This window comes from Prionailurus bengalensis, chromosome A1 (assembly GCF_016509475.1).
Source record: "Prionailurus bengalensis isolate Pbe53 chromosome A1, Fcat_Pben_1.1_paternal_pri, whole genome shotgun sequence".
NCBI lineage: Eukaryota > Metazoa > Chordata > Mammalia > Carnivora > Felidae > Prionailurus > Prionailurus bengalensis.
In genome coordinates, this window is record NC_057343.1 from 208,885,766 (window position 1) to 208,901,211 (window position 15,446).

Genomic DNA, 15,446 nt, shown 5'->3' on the forward strand with positions numbered 1-15,446 from the left:
AACCCCTCCAGTAATCCTCTGTTCTTCTGTCGGTTGCCTTTTAGTTTTGCTGATTGTTTCCTTTGCTGTGCAGAAGGTTTTTATTTTGATGAGGTCCCAGTAGTTCATTTTTGCTTTTGTTTCCCTTGCTTCCAGAGATGTGTTGGGTAAGAAGTTGCTGCAGGCGAGGTCAACGAGGTTTTTACCTGCTTTCTCCTCGAGGATTTTGATGGCTTCCTGTCTTACATTGAGGTCTTTCATCCATTTTGAGTTTATTTTTCTGTTTGGTGTAAGAAAGTGGTCCAGGTTCATTCTTCTGCATGTCGCTGTCCAGTTTTCCCAGCACCATGTGCTGAAGAGACTGTCTTTATTCCATTGCATATTCTTTCCTGTTTTGTCAAAGATGAGTTGGCCATACATTTGTGGGTCCATTTCTGGGTTTTCTATTCTGTTCCATTGATCTGAGTGTCTATTCTTGTGCCAGTACCATACTGTCTTGATGGTTACAGCTTTGTAGTATAGCTTGAAGTCTGGGGTTGTGATGCCTCCTGCTTTGGTTTTCTTTTTCAAGATCGCTTTGCTATTCAGAGTCTTTTCTGGTTCCATACAAATTTTAGGATTTTTGTTCTAGCTCTGTGAAGAATGCTGGTGTTATTTTGATAGGGATTGCATTGAATATGTAGATTGCTTTGGGTAGTATCAACATTTTTAACAATATTTGTTCTTCCTATCCAGGAGCATGGAATCTTTTTCCATTTTTTTGTGTCTTCTTCAATTTCTTTTGTAAACTTTCTGTAGTTTTCAGTGTATAGATTTTTCACCTCTTTGGTCAGATTTATTTCTGGTATTTTATGGGTCTTTTTGTGCAACTGTAAACGGGATTGATTCCTTGATTTCTCTTTCTGTCGATTCATTGTTGGTATATAGGAATGCCACCGATTTCTGTGCGTTGATCTTATATCCTGCAACTTTGCTGAATTCATGAATCAATTCTAGCAGTTTTTTGGTGGAATCTTTTGGGTTTTCCATATAGAGTATCATGTCATCTGCAAAGAGTGAAAGTTTGACCTCCTCCTGGTTGATTTGGATGCTTTTTATTTCTTTGTGTTGTCTGATTGCAGAGGCTAAGACTTCCAATACTATGTTGAATAACAGTGGCAAGAGTGGACATCCCTGTCTTGTTCCTGACCTTAGGGGAAAATCTCTCAATTTTTCCCCATTGACGATGATATTAGTGTTGGGCCATTCATATATGGCTTTTATGATCTCGAGGTATGCTTTTTCTATCCCTACTTTCTTGAGGATTTTTATCAAGAAAGGATGCTGTATTTTGTCAAATGTTTTCTCTGCATCTATTGAGAGGATCATATGGTTCTTGTCCTTTCTTTTATTGATGTGATGAATCATGTTAATTGTTTTGTGGATATTGAACCAGCCCTGCATCCCAGGTATAAATCCCACTTGGTCATGGTGAATAATTCTTTTAATGTATTGTTGGAGCCGGTTGGCTAATATCTTGGTGAGAAGTTTTGCATCCATGTTCATCAGGGAAATTGGTCTATAGTTCTCCTTTTTAGTGGTGTCTCTGTCTGGTTTTGGAATCAAGGTAATGCTGACTTCATAGAAAGAGTTTGGAAGTTTTCCTTCCATTTATATTTTTTGGAACAGCTTCAAGAGAATAGGTGTTAACTCTTCCTTAAATGTTTGGTAGAATTCCCCTGGAAAGCCACCTGGCCCTGAACTCTTGTTTTTTGGCAGATTTTTGATTAATAATTCGATTTCCTTCCTGGTTATGGGTCTGTTCAAATTTTCTATGTCTTCCTGTTTCAGTTTTGGTAGTGTATATGTTTCTAGGGATTTGTCCATTTCTTCCAGATTGCCCATTTTATTGGCATATTATTGCTCATAATATTCTCTTATTATTGTTTTTAGTTCTGCTGTGTTGGTTGTGATCTCTCCTCTTTCATTCTTGATTTTATTTATTTGGGTCCTTTCCTTTTTGTTTTTGATCAAACTGGCTAGTGGTTTATCAATTTTGTTAATTCTTTCAAATAACCAGCTTCTGGTTTCATTGATCTGTTCTACTGGGTTTTTTTGGTTTTGATAGCATTAATTTCTGCTCTAGTTTTGTTATTTCCTGTCTTCTGCTGGGTTTGAGTTTTACTTGCTGTTCTTTTTCCAGCTCCTTAAGGCATAAGGTTAGGTTGTGTATCTGAGGTCTTTCTTCCTTCTTTAGGAAGGCCTGGATTGCTATATACTTTCCTCTTATGACTGCCTTTGCTGTGTCCCAGAGGTTTGGGTTGTGGTATTATCATTTTCATTGACTTCCATATACTTTTTAATTTCCTCTTTAATTTCTTGGTTAGCCCATTCATTCTTTAGTAGGATGTTCTTCAGCCTGCAAGTATTTGTTACCTTTCCAAATTTTTTATTGTGGTTGATTCCGAGTTTCATAACGTTGTGGTCTGAAAATATGCAGGTATGATCTCGATCTTTTTGTACTTACTTAGGGCTGATTTGTGTCCCAGTATATGGTCTATTCTGGAGAACGTTCCATGTGCACTGGAGAATGTATATTCTGCTGCTTTAGGATGAAATGTTCTGAATATATCTGTTAAGGCCATCTGGTCCAGTGTGTCATTTAAAACCATTGTTTCCTTGTTGATTTTTTTCATTAGATGATCTGTCCATTGCTGTGAGTGGGGTGTTGAAGTCTCCTACTATTATGGTCTTACTATCGATGAGTTTCTTTATGTTTGTAATTAATTGATTTATATGTTTGGGTGCTCTCACATTTGGCACATAAATGTTTAGAATTGTTAGGTCTTCTTGGTGGAAAGACCCCTTGATTATGATATAATACCCTTCTGCATCTCTTGATACAGTCTTTATTTTAAAGTCTAGATTGTCTGATATAAGTATGGCTACTCCAGCTTTCTTTTGTTGGCCATTAGCATGATACCTGGTTCTCCATCCCCTTATTTGCAATCTGAAGGTGTCTTTAGGTCTAAAGTGGGTCTCTTGTAAACAGCATATCGATGGATCTCGTTTTCTTATCCATTCTGTTACTCTATGTCTTTTGATTGGAGCATTGAGTCCATTGACGTTTAGAGTGAGTACTGAAAGATATGAATTTATTGCCATTATGATGCTTGTAGAGTTGGAGTTTCTGGTGGTGTTCTCTGGTCCTTTCTAATCTTTGTTGCTTTTAGAATATATATATATATATATATACACACACACATACATATGTATATATATACGTACATATATATGTGTATATATGTATATATATATGTATGTGTATATATATGTACATATATATATATTCATCTTTTCTCCCCTCAGAGAGTCTCCCTTAAAATTTCTTGCAGGGCTGGTTTAGTGGTCACAAACTCCTTTAATTTGTGTTTGTCTGGGAAACTTTTTATCTCCCCTTCTATTTTGAATGACAGTCTTGCTGGATTAAGAATTCTTGGCTGCATATTTTTCTGATTCAGCACACTGAATATACCCTGCCACTCCTTTCTGGTCTAGCCTGCCAAGTTTCTGTGGATAGGTCTGCCTTTTGATGTTCAGTTTCTGTTGAATCTAATGGGGGTCCTTTGTGCTCCTGGATTTTGAAGTTTGTGTTAGGTCAGGAAAGTTTTCTGCTATGATTTGCTCACATAACCCTTCTACCCCTATTTCTCTCTCTTCCTCTTCTGGGACCCCTATGATTCTGATGTTCCTTTTTAATGAGTCACTGATTTCTCTAATTCTTAAATCGTGCTCTTTTGCTTTAATCTCCCTCTTTTTTTCTGCTTCATTATTCTCTATAAGTTTGTCCTTTATATCGCTGATTCTCTGTTCTGCCTCTTCCATCTTTGCCGCCACTGCATCTACCTGTGATTACAGCTAAGTTATAGCATTTTTTATTTCATTCTGCCTATTTTTACTTCTTTTATCTCTGCAGAAAGGAATTCTAATCTATTTTCGACTCCAGATAGTATTCTTATTATCGTGACTCTAAATTCTGGTTCAGACATCTTGCTTGTATCTGTGTTGGTTAAATCCCTGGCTGTCGTTTCTTCGTGCTCTTTCTTTTGGGGTGAATTCCTTCGTTTTGTCATTTTGAAGGGAAAAAAGGAATTAATGAGGTAGGAAAATTAAGATTAAAAAAAAAATTAAAATTAAAAAGAATTAAAATTAAAAAATTAAAAACACACATACACACAAAAATCAAATAAATGATGCTAGATTTTAGGTGTGTTTTGTCTGGGTGTTGAAAGTGGTGTTAGAGATTAGAAAAAAAGGGGGGGGAAATTAATAAAATTTTAAAAAATTTTAAAAAGGAACTCATTTGAGAAATTGAAAAATGAATACACTGAAGTAGACTAAAATGAGATGATGGGAATAAAATAGAATTTGAAAAAATATACAAAAAAGTAAAGAATAAAGTAGCAAAAATTAAAGAAAATTAATAAAAATTAAAAATAAATATGAATCTTTTTCTGTATTTAAGAAAAAGAAAAGAAAAAGAGAAAAAAGATTTAAAAAAAGAAAAAAAAGGAAATCTTTTGAAAATTTGAAAAAGTGAATACACTGTAGTAGACTCAAATAAAATGATGGAAGTAAATAGAACTTGAAAAAATTTACATAAGCAAAATATATAGTAAAAATTTAAAGAAATATATTTTTAATAGAAATTGAAAGTAAAAATGAAGTTTTTCTCTTTCTGCATTCAAGAAAAAGAAAAGAAGACACATAGACCAATGGAATAGAATAGAAACCCCAGAACTAGACCCACAAATGTATGGCCAACTCATCTTTGACAAAGCAGGAAAGAACATCCAATGGAAAAAAGACAGCCTCTTTAACAAATGGTGCTGGGAGAACTGGACAGCAACATGCAGAAGGTTGAAACTAGACCACTTTCTCACACCATTCACAAAAATAAACTCAAAATGGATAAAGGACCTAAATGTGAGACAGGAAACCATCAAAACCTTAGAGGAGAAAGCAGGAAAAGACCTCTCTGACCTCAGCCGTAGCAATCTCTTACTCGACACATCCCCAAAGGCAAGGGAATTAAAAGCAAAAGTGAATTACTGGGACCTTATGAAGATAAAAAGCTTCTGCACAGCAAAGGAAACAACCAGCAAAACTAAAAGGCAACCAACAGAATGGGAAAAGATATTCGCAAATGACATATCGGACAAAGGGCTAGTATCCAAAATCTATAAAGAGCTCACCAAACTCCACACCCGAAAAACAAATAACCCAGTGAAGAAATGGGCAGAAAACATGAATAGACACTTCTCTCAAGAAGACATCTGGATGGCCAACAGGCACATGAAAAGATGTTCAGCGTCGCTCCTTATCAGGGAAATACAAATCAAAACCACACTCAGGTATCACCTCACGCCAGTCAGAGTGGCCACAATGAACAAATCAGGAGACTATAGATGCTGGCGAGGATGTGGAGAAACGGGAACCCTCTTGCACTGTTGGTGGGAATGCAAATTGGTGCAGCCGCTCTGGAAAGCAGTGTGGAGGTTCCTCAGAAAATTAAAAATAGACCTACCCTATGACCCAGCAATAGCACTGCTAGGAATTTATCCAAGGGATACAGGAGCACTGATGCATAGGGCCACTTGTACCCCAATGTTCATAGCAGCACTCTCAACAATAGCCAAATTATGGAAAGAGCCTAAATGTCCATCAACTGATGAATGGATAAAGAAATTGTGGTTTATATACACAATGGAATATTACGTGGCAATGAGAAAAAAAGAAATATGGCCTTTTGTAGCAACGTGGATGGAACTGGAGAGTGTGATGCTAAGTGAAATAAGCCATACAGAGAAAGACAGATACCATATGGTTTCACTCTTATGTGGATCCTGAGAAACTTAACAGGAACCCATGGGGGAGGGGAAGGAAAAAAAAAAAAAGGTTAGAATGGGAGAGAGCCAAAGCATAAGAGACTGTTAAAAACTGAGAACAAACTGAGGGTTGATGGGGGGTGGGAGGGAGGAGAGGGTGGGTGATGGGTATTGAGGAGGGCACCTTTTGGGATGAGCACTGGGTGTTGTATGGAAACCAATTTGTCAATAAATTTCATAAAAAATAATAAAAAAAATAAATAAAAAAAGAAAAAGAAAAGAAACAAAAAGAGAAAAAAAAGAAAGAAATAAAAGGAAATCATTTGAAAATTTGAAAAGTTGAATACACTGAAGTAGACTAAAACAAAATGATGGAAGTAAAATAGAATTTGAACAAATTTATACAAAAGTAAAAAATATAGTAATAAAAATTAAAGAAAAATGTTTTTAATAAAAATTGAAAATAAAAATGAGTTTTTTCTCTTTCTGTATTCAAGAAAAAGTGAAAAGAGAAAAAAAAAAAGAAAATTGAATAGATGGACCTGCTAACAGATTGAAGTAGGACTAAAATTATTTCATTTTCCCCTAGAAGTCAGTCTATGTAGCACTTTATAGTCCTTAACTAAGCCGGTGGTGAGACTTGTGTTCCTGAGAGCAAAGTCCGCCCAGTTGTGCGGAGCTCAGTGTATGGCTCCGTTCTCCACTAGATGGCGCTGCTAGCCTACTGGGGTGGATTTTTGTGGTTCTCGTCGGTGCGCATGCGCATGCGCGGGAGCGTGAAAAATGGTGCCACCCAGCCACCCAGTCTGTTCTTCCGGGTCAGCAATCGCGCACTAGTCCCCCGTCTTCAGCTCTCTTCCACTCTCCGCTTTTCCACTCTCCGTGACCAGGCCCCAGGCAGTACCTCTCTCCCAGGTTTTGTCTCAGATGCGGCTGTTTTCCCCGGCCCCTTACTTGTGAAGGACTGCAGCTTTGACCCATTCCACCCCTCTGCAGGAGGGTCTCACTGAGCAATGGCTGAATATTGGCTGCACCCAGGAACGCTTGCTGGACCCTGCTGCTGCTGGTGCCCCGAGACTACAGCCACATGCCAGCCCGCCCCAGAAAATGTTTGCGAGAAACTGTAGCAGCAGCATCTCAGGGATTATGGAAAATCACAACACACATCTGGTACCAGGCTTCACCCTTAATGACCTTGTTCCAGCACCAGCGAATGTGGCCATTTTTTAGGGTCTGCTGGGACCAGGTGGCTTCAACAGTCTCTACCAAATGTCCTTCCAGCAGTGGAACCGCTTTTCCCCGTGTGGCTTGAGAACCTCCCAGGCCCCACTGTTCCTGGGGATTCGCCCTTCCCATCAGAGCACCGCCAGGTATCGAGCTGTGGAGTTGCAGACTGCACTCCCCTTGTTTACAGTCTTAATGGAATTTAAACCCTCTCCTTTCTCCTTTCTCCCTTTTTACTTCAGTCCCTGCGGCTGTTTTGAATTTTCCACTTTCTCTCCAGCTGCTTTTGGGGAGGGGTGCTTTTCCTGTATTCTACCCCCACGTCTCCGTCCTCTCTTCACTCACAAAAGCACCTCCCTTCCTGCACCTTCTCACTCCCCAAGTTCACTTCTCCGTGCTGCGTATCTGTTGAATTCTGTGGTTTACGTTGTGTAGATTGCTGTGTTAATCCTCCAGTCAGTTTTCTAGGTGTGTAGGATGGTTTAGTGTTGGTCTAGTTGTATTTCATGGACGTGAGACACAAAAAACTTCCATGCTGGGGCGCCTGGGTGGCTCGGTCGGTTAAGCATCCGACTTCGGCTCAGGTCATGATCTCACGGTCTGTGAGTTCGAGCCCCACGTCCGGCTCTGTGCTGACCACTCAGAGCCTGGAGCCTGTTTCAGATTCTGTGTCTCCCTCTCTCTCTGCCCCTCCCTTGTTCATGCTCTCTCTCTCTCTGTCTCAAAAATAAATGAACGTTAAAAAACAAAAAACGTCCATGCTGTTCCACCAATTTGGCTCCTCCCAAACATCACCTTTTTTAAACATACTATATACTTAAAGCAGAATGCTCTCCAACTTTCTTCTCCCTTAACCAATCCACTCCCCCTCCCCCACCTCCTTCATTCACCTTGTGTGTTTCTACTCCTTCCGGACCAGTGGTTCTCAACCTAATCCTCACTAGATTTACCTGGTTAGCTTAGGCCAAAACCAAAAACAAAACAGATGTCCATTCAAGCCAATTAAACCAGAACCTTTGTGGTGGATCCTTCCTGGAGCATGATTCTTTTTTCTTTCCTTCTCTCTCACCTTCTCCTCCTCTTCCTCCTCTTCATTCTTCTTTCCTCCCCATCCCTCCTTCCCCTCCCTATTCTCCCCTTCCTCCTCCTCCTCCTCCTCCTCCTCCTCCTCCTCCTCCTCCTCTTCTTCTTCTTCCCCTTCTCCTTTTATCCTCTGGTTGCTCTAATCTATAGCCGAGGTCATAAACCTTTATTCTGGACCCAGAACAATTAACATCTCTCCAGTGAAATCTCCAATTTCCCAAGGAATCAGTTCTCTATCTATGCTCCTTGAGCACTTTCCCTTTGCTTTTCCAGAAATAGTGACATTTAATCTTCCTACACAGGATGAGTATCCTTTTAGTTTGGAAATGTGTCTTATACTTTAAACCCCATTCTATTTCCAGCACCTAGACAGTATCTGGCACATAATGGTAACAACAGATAATGGGATAAATAAATGGATGGATGGATAGATGGATGGACCCAAAGTTGAAGTCTTATTAATCATTAAGATTTGATAATTCTTTGCTTTCTCCAGGCTTGCCAGCCAAAAGACAAATAAATAAAGCTATTGGCTTCCCTGGGATCATAGGAAAGTAAAACCACCAGGACTTTCCAATTAAGGATCCTGCCCCTGGAGATAGCTCTTACTGCCAAATGAAAAGCAACATGAACATATTATTGGCCTCTGAAATCTCCTCTCAGATCCACAATGCTTCTTTTCCTCCTTAAACTCCTATGATGTTTCCATTTTTCATTCCTGGATCAGGAGTCAGCAGTGAACTATGCCTGAACTGCTTTCTCCCACAGGCAATGCCAATCTCTTGCTAACAAAACAAAATTAAATTCAAAAGAGTGTTGGTTTTTAAAGTAATTGCCAAAGGGCTTTGTATGATTAATACGTTCCACCAGTTCCATTACCCTAAGTTCGTAACATGCAATTTCACTCTGGTGTACGTAGTTGCTTCTTGTTGGGTCATTGATTGGTATCTACGTGCATTCACTCAGCAAATAACTTACTGAGTAATTACTGCGGGCATAGCACTCTGCTACTGTTAGTTTTAGCTCTCCAGTTTAGGTTTCTGAGGGGAGAAGTGTATTGTTTTTGTTACCAAAAACAATTAAGCGACATCATGTGAAATTGCCTCTTGTTCAGCCATTTTACTTTATTTTACCAAAACACACAAAAAACAAATACCCAGCAATTTCATATGGCCCAACTTAATACCTAACCTTATGAATTGTATAAGGTAAGGCTGCCCACGTAAGAAAGTGATTAAGGGAACTGACTTCATGATTTTATCCATTATATAGTGTGGTTGTTAGGGCCTCAGAGCTTTTGAAAAAGTCTGACATACTCCCTCTCCTAAAAAAATAAAATAAAAAAATACTCAAAATACAAAGGAAAAAGTAAAATCAAAATTTATAAATATTTAATAAACATAAACAATATGATCATGTCAACTCCATTGTTATTGTGCATAAACATTTCCAGCATTTATAAATAAATTTGTTAGTTTTTCTCGCTTTGCACAAATTCAGAATGCACATACTTACTGAAAGATCATGGTAAATAAATTATTTATTTGCAAATAATTTCAAAACCAAAACTTTAAAAAATGATTTTTGAAAAAAATTTTTACACAACTAAGAAAAAAGGTTATTGGGATATGGGATGCATTTTAATATGCTGGTGTGATATGGAGATAGAGCTCTAAAAATAGAAGTTCCAGGCCCATGAGAGTATGAAAATAGGGTGCCTGGGTGTCTCAGTCAGTTAAGCATCAGACTGTTGATTTTGGCTCAGGTCAAGATCTCACAGCATGTGGATTTGAGCCCTACATAGGGCTCCACACTGACAGCACAGAGCCTGCTTCGGATTCTCTGTCTCTTCCTCTCTCAGTGTCCCTCCTCTGCTTGTGCTCTCTCTTTCTCTCTCGATAAATAAATAAACTTTTTTAAAAATTAAATTAAAAAAAAATTTTTAAAGAATATGAAAATAGCCATGGGAGCTCAAAAGAATTCCTGTTCCCTATCCCCAGAATCTAGGTGAATCAGAAAGAATTAGGATTTGTACAATGCATGCAAATACTGAATTCAGCTGTTAGATAATTCACTGTTGAGAGGATTTCTGCTGCAGAGAATCTGGATTAAGTGGAATTATCATAGTAACTACTGAGAATTCCTTGCACTCTTGTGAATTATAAATGTCAAACAACAAATGAGCTGAGCCCCAACCAGACTCCCTAGGGTCAGCTTAATGATTTGTCAGAGCCCCTACTATTGGAAATGGTTGGGGGCAGGGGAGAGCAGGTTCCCTGTAGATCCTGAGATCCTCCAACTTCCCTTCAAAAGTGACTTATCTGGTAAAGCATTTCCAGCAGGGTGCACCATTGAGACACCAGAAACTACCCAATAGGCATCAGCTCCTAGAAGAAAGTCTCTAGACTTAACCGGGGAAGAATCACCAGAAACTGGGAGAGATAGGGACCTCAGGCAGCCAGGCAGGCCTTACTTGGCTCAGCCTGGATTGTGATTGTGAGAAAGCGGACTCCTGAGAAGGAAAGGCAGAGCTTGGTCCAGGCACACGTGGGGCATAGTATCACCTGATTCAGGCAGACGGAGCATGGTATATCCCCACCCCCACGTGTTTACTGAGGGAGCACTCCAAAATTCAAGGAAAGGAACACAGCAGGGAAACAGCCCTCTGAAGCTCAGGCTATACATTCTGATTATTACCTTGAACTCCAGCCATTATCAAGAGGACTGGATGGGCACTCCTATCCCTTGGGCCCCATGGGTAAAGAAGCTTCAGAGAATCACTACGTTTTTACACTTACCCCTTTTTATACTCAAAATTCAGGTAGCTTATTCATTCTACTGATCACCTGGTAGGCAGCAACATATACCTGCCAACTAATAAGTGTTTGAGGTGTGGGTCAACATCCTTACCCTGGCTTTACACCACTGTCTCCCCAGGGCCCTTTGAATGGCTCCCCTTACGTTTATTTTAAAGGAAATGAAAGTATTCTCTCTTAGTCACACACAGGCACACATATATAACGAATTCACAAACATCTATCTCTCTGCTCCTCCCCAGCCCCCCAACCTCTCCATCCACACCTCATGCTCATTACCCACTACCATGCTAAGAGCAGGGAAATGGTTCAAGAGAAGGGAGTGGTGTGGCTTTTTAACAAGAGACAAGTTACTAAACCTCCAAACCCAAGATATGCCCAGGGGTGATAATATTCCCTTCATAGGATTTTTGGGTTAATTTATTGAGGTAATGCATATAATGACCTTTGCCCTTTATAGACAAACAGTAAACAGTAGCTGTTGCTATTGTTATCATGCAAGGCTATTGATACAAATCCGTCTGACTGACTCTAACTTATGATATTTAAAAAGCCAAGAAGATTAAATCTGAAAACTAAGAATAAGGTTTTATGGCAGAATGGCTTAGTACTTGCCTCTAAATAATTAGTGGGCTCGGTGATTTTTTTTTTTTTTAGAGGAGTTATTTTTTTTTATTGTGACATAATACACAACATAAAAGTTATCATTTTAACCATTTTTAAATGTACAGTTCAGTGGTGTTAAGTATATTTACATTGTTGTGCAAACACCACCACTATCCATCTGCAGAATTTTTCATCATACCACACTGAAATTCTGCACCTAGTAAACAGTAATTCTCCATTCCCTTCCTTCTCTGCCCTGATAACCACTGTTATCCTTTGTCTTCGAATTTGACTATTTCAGGCTCCTTATAGAGGTGGAATAAGAACATTTGTTCTTTTGCATCTATTTCACTTAGTGAATATCTTCCAGCATATTGTTCTTTATTGTTCTAGGACCCTATGGTTTTATGTTTATTATTCTTCTAGGACCTTATGGTTTTATGTTTAGGTCTTTGATCCATTTTGAGTTAACTTTTTATATGGTATAAGGTAAGGTTCCAGCTTCATTCTTTTGCTTTCTGGATATCTAGTTTTCCCAGTATTTATTGATCAGTGATATTTTTTAACCTAGCCTAATAGAGTCCATCAGCCTACAAGGGATTAAAAAAGAAAAAGAAGAAGGTGGTCAGGATGACATTGAATCATTTCACAAATTATGTTCTAATAAGTTTGTTTCATAGCTACATTATAGATACTCTTAAGTCCTCCTTATAACATTACTAAACAGTAGTATTAATTTCCAAATGATACTATAGAATTTAAAATGGAAACATTTATATTCCTCTGATCAAAAGAAAAATTGTCACTAGGTTACACCCAGGTCTGACTAATTTTATATTAGGACAGATAATTTTGTATTTAGGTAGTCTTCTTGCCTGACAAATACTACTTTGTTAAATAAGGTATTTAAAAAAAGAAAAAAAAGAATGTAAAGCTTCACCAATATTTATTCTATACCAAAATGGAAATATTCCTATTTTAAAATTAAACAGACAACAAACTAGGAAAATGGGTGCATATATTCATACCTGCAATCAACTGACAGTGGGAAATAATACAAACTCAAGGAATAGCAAAGAGATTTATTTTCCCCTTTGTCATCTTTTCTGAGTCTGTGAAATCCCAAGGCACGTCTGTTCATTTTCCAACTTTTCTGGCCTATCCTAATAATGGGGAAGGAAACTGGAATGAATGAAAGAATGAGAAAGGACAAAAGGAGAAATAGATCAATTTTTCATGTATGAGCTTTGTTTCATTCATTAAAGTTCAGATTATTACTAACAAATGATCAAGCCCAATGATCGACCCAACGAGAGTGTGCAATTTGATGATGTCAGTTGAATTTCTTTGTCTTGGAGACCTAGTGAGATAATAGGATTACAACTTAGATTCCACCCCGAGAAGACTATATAAGGACTGAAGAGGTGAGAAGCCATGAAAAGAGAATAGGAAGAGCCATGAATAGAAAACAACAAGACTCAACAGACCCTGAAGAGCCTTATGAGCCCCCAGAGCCCAAGAAAGTGTAAGATAAAAATTATAGCCAAAATAGCAAAAGGAAATCATAAGTAAATTAATATATAACATAGAATTCTATAAACTTTATTCTTTGTCTCTTTGCTTTCCAAGTTAGTTGGTTTGATAAAACACCCCTTAAATAAAGCTTAGATTATTTCTCCATTGTCCTGTTTCAGTAGTTGTCTTAGAGATCAGTAAACGTTTGTCTGGGGTTGGGTTTAAGTTGTAAAGAAAATTCTTTCCTGCTCTTCTTGAATTTAAATACAATTTACTCATCCTGTTGAAATATAGTGGGAACTCCTTTTCTGTTGAAGAATAAGTTCATTTTTTTACTAAAGCTGATTAGTTACTTCTTCCAGAGCATTAATGTTCTGAATGGGTTAAAGCCTGTTTTCATCAAAAATATAAAGTACAAGAATGAAAATGCATTTTGTTCTCAAAACAAAAAGTGAAAGAGAAATAAGCCAAATCAAGGAACTGCCCATTTCCTCCTGCACACCCTTTTTAAACATGCCTGTTCTTATCCCACTTTCTTCCTGCTATTTTCCACTTGGCTGTTCCATATCTAGCCAAACAGGGAGACTAGAATTTCCTTGAATTTCTATGAATCTATTTTGTGAGTTCGAGTTGTTCTTTGCTGGCAAGCTCAAATGCATGCTGTTGGAAAGAGACAAGTTTACAAAGTAATGAAGTTTTTTAGCTAACCAGTTTCCCACTTTGGAAACTCGATGGGTCACTTAGCTTTTCTGTGCTTTAATTTCATCATCACAGAGCAGCCATGTAGCGACCATCTCCTAGTGTCTGATGATATTTTGGCCCTGAGTTTTCCTACAGCTTCTCTTAGGCAATGGGTTTCAGGGGAGGCTGTACGCATGCAGAATTAGTGTGCATACTGTATACTGCTTTTATCGGATTCTGAAACGAACCCATGAACCCAAAAAACAGGTTTAGAAAAATCCAAGTTGCCTTAGGATCTCAGGATGACGGAAGGAAGTATGCAAATAAATTCGCACTGGAGGAGTTGGAAATCTAATTAGGGAGCCAAACTTAATGCAGCCGATACAATGGGAGAACCATAAAAGGCAAACATATCCAAGAGCTTCATTTTGTGGTGCAGTCTGCGGGAGGCCAGAAAAAGAGGGAGAAGAGTGAGTATGCAGAAGAGAAGGCTTCCTGGAAGAGGTGAGATTCAACATCCCTCTGTTCTCCTATCTCAGGCTTTTGTCCTGGCATGTTCGTGTTGAGCACATAAAGTAAGTAATCATTTGTTTCTTCTCTAACATGTTAGCCATTCAGGTTATAAAGCTGAAATTGTGTAAGAGTGTAAGTAATTGTAACCCTCTGCTGGCCATTTTGACCAGGTTCCTTTTAGAAACTGATAGAGACAACACTGACAATGCTTTTAAATAATAATCAGAATCAGTAAGTAGTGTTAGCTAAATTTGTGAGTGCTATTTCCCTCCATCATCTTGTAAATTGACTTTGAAAACTGAAGCTGGTTTCTGTGACCCACCCCACATTGTTGGGCCTCACTGTCTCCCCCTAGCCGTCACCTTCAATGAATACCAAAATGGCAGACTCGTTTTACCATTGCCTGAACAAAAACTGTCCTGTGGAATGCAAATTTATGAAAAGAGAATGCATGCTTACGTATTTAAAGAATTCTAACGACTTGCATCCTCTGAGCTACTTCTGCCCTTCACTAGCAGAAATAATTGCAGTGCCCATACCAGGAAAATAGAACTTTATCTTCTTTAGATGGTATCTCTATATTGTCCGTCATCTTTATTGCATTTCCTGTTTCACCTTCCTGCTCAGGGCCTTCGGTCCTTAATTCACTTCACAGGAAATATACTCACATATGTGATACTTGAAATATATTTTAAGTAAAAAAAATTAAAACTCCTTGGTGGACTATGAGTTATGGTTGGGAGCTTCAGCCCTTACCTTTTATTTTCTTAGTCAAATTACGTCTCTTAAACATATGTTTTTGACAGACTGCTGAATTTATGTCAATAACAACTAAAATTTACCTTAATTATCATTTGGAAATAAGTACAAATTGAAATGGAATTCAAATGAATGAATTGAAATTCAAAGTCCTCTTAATCAGAGACTTGTCCAGTCTGCTACATTGTTAAGGGAAATTTCTAGATTTCTGTTCATGATACAATTTTTGTCCAACTTACTGGTACAGAGAGGAAAATCATGGAATGACCAAGAATAAGTAATTATTATGTACTGCATGGTGAAAATATGTTGTTCAACTTAGTAGTAAACCATGTCAGAACATCAAGATCATTTCTATCTGCAAGGCTTGCCTGGTGAGCTGTTCACCATCTTGTTGGCATGA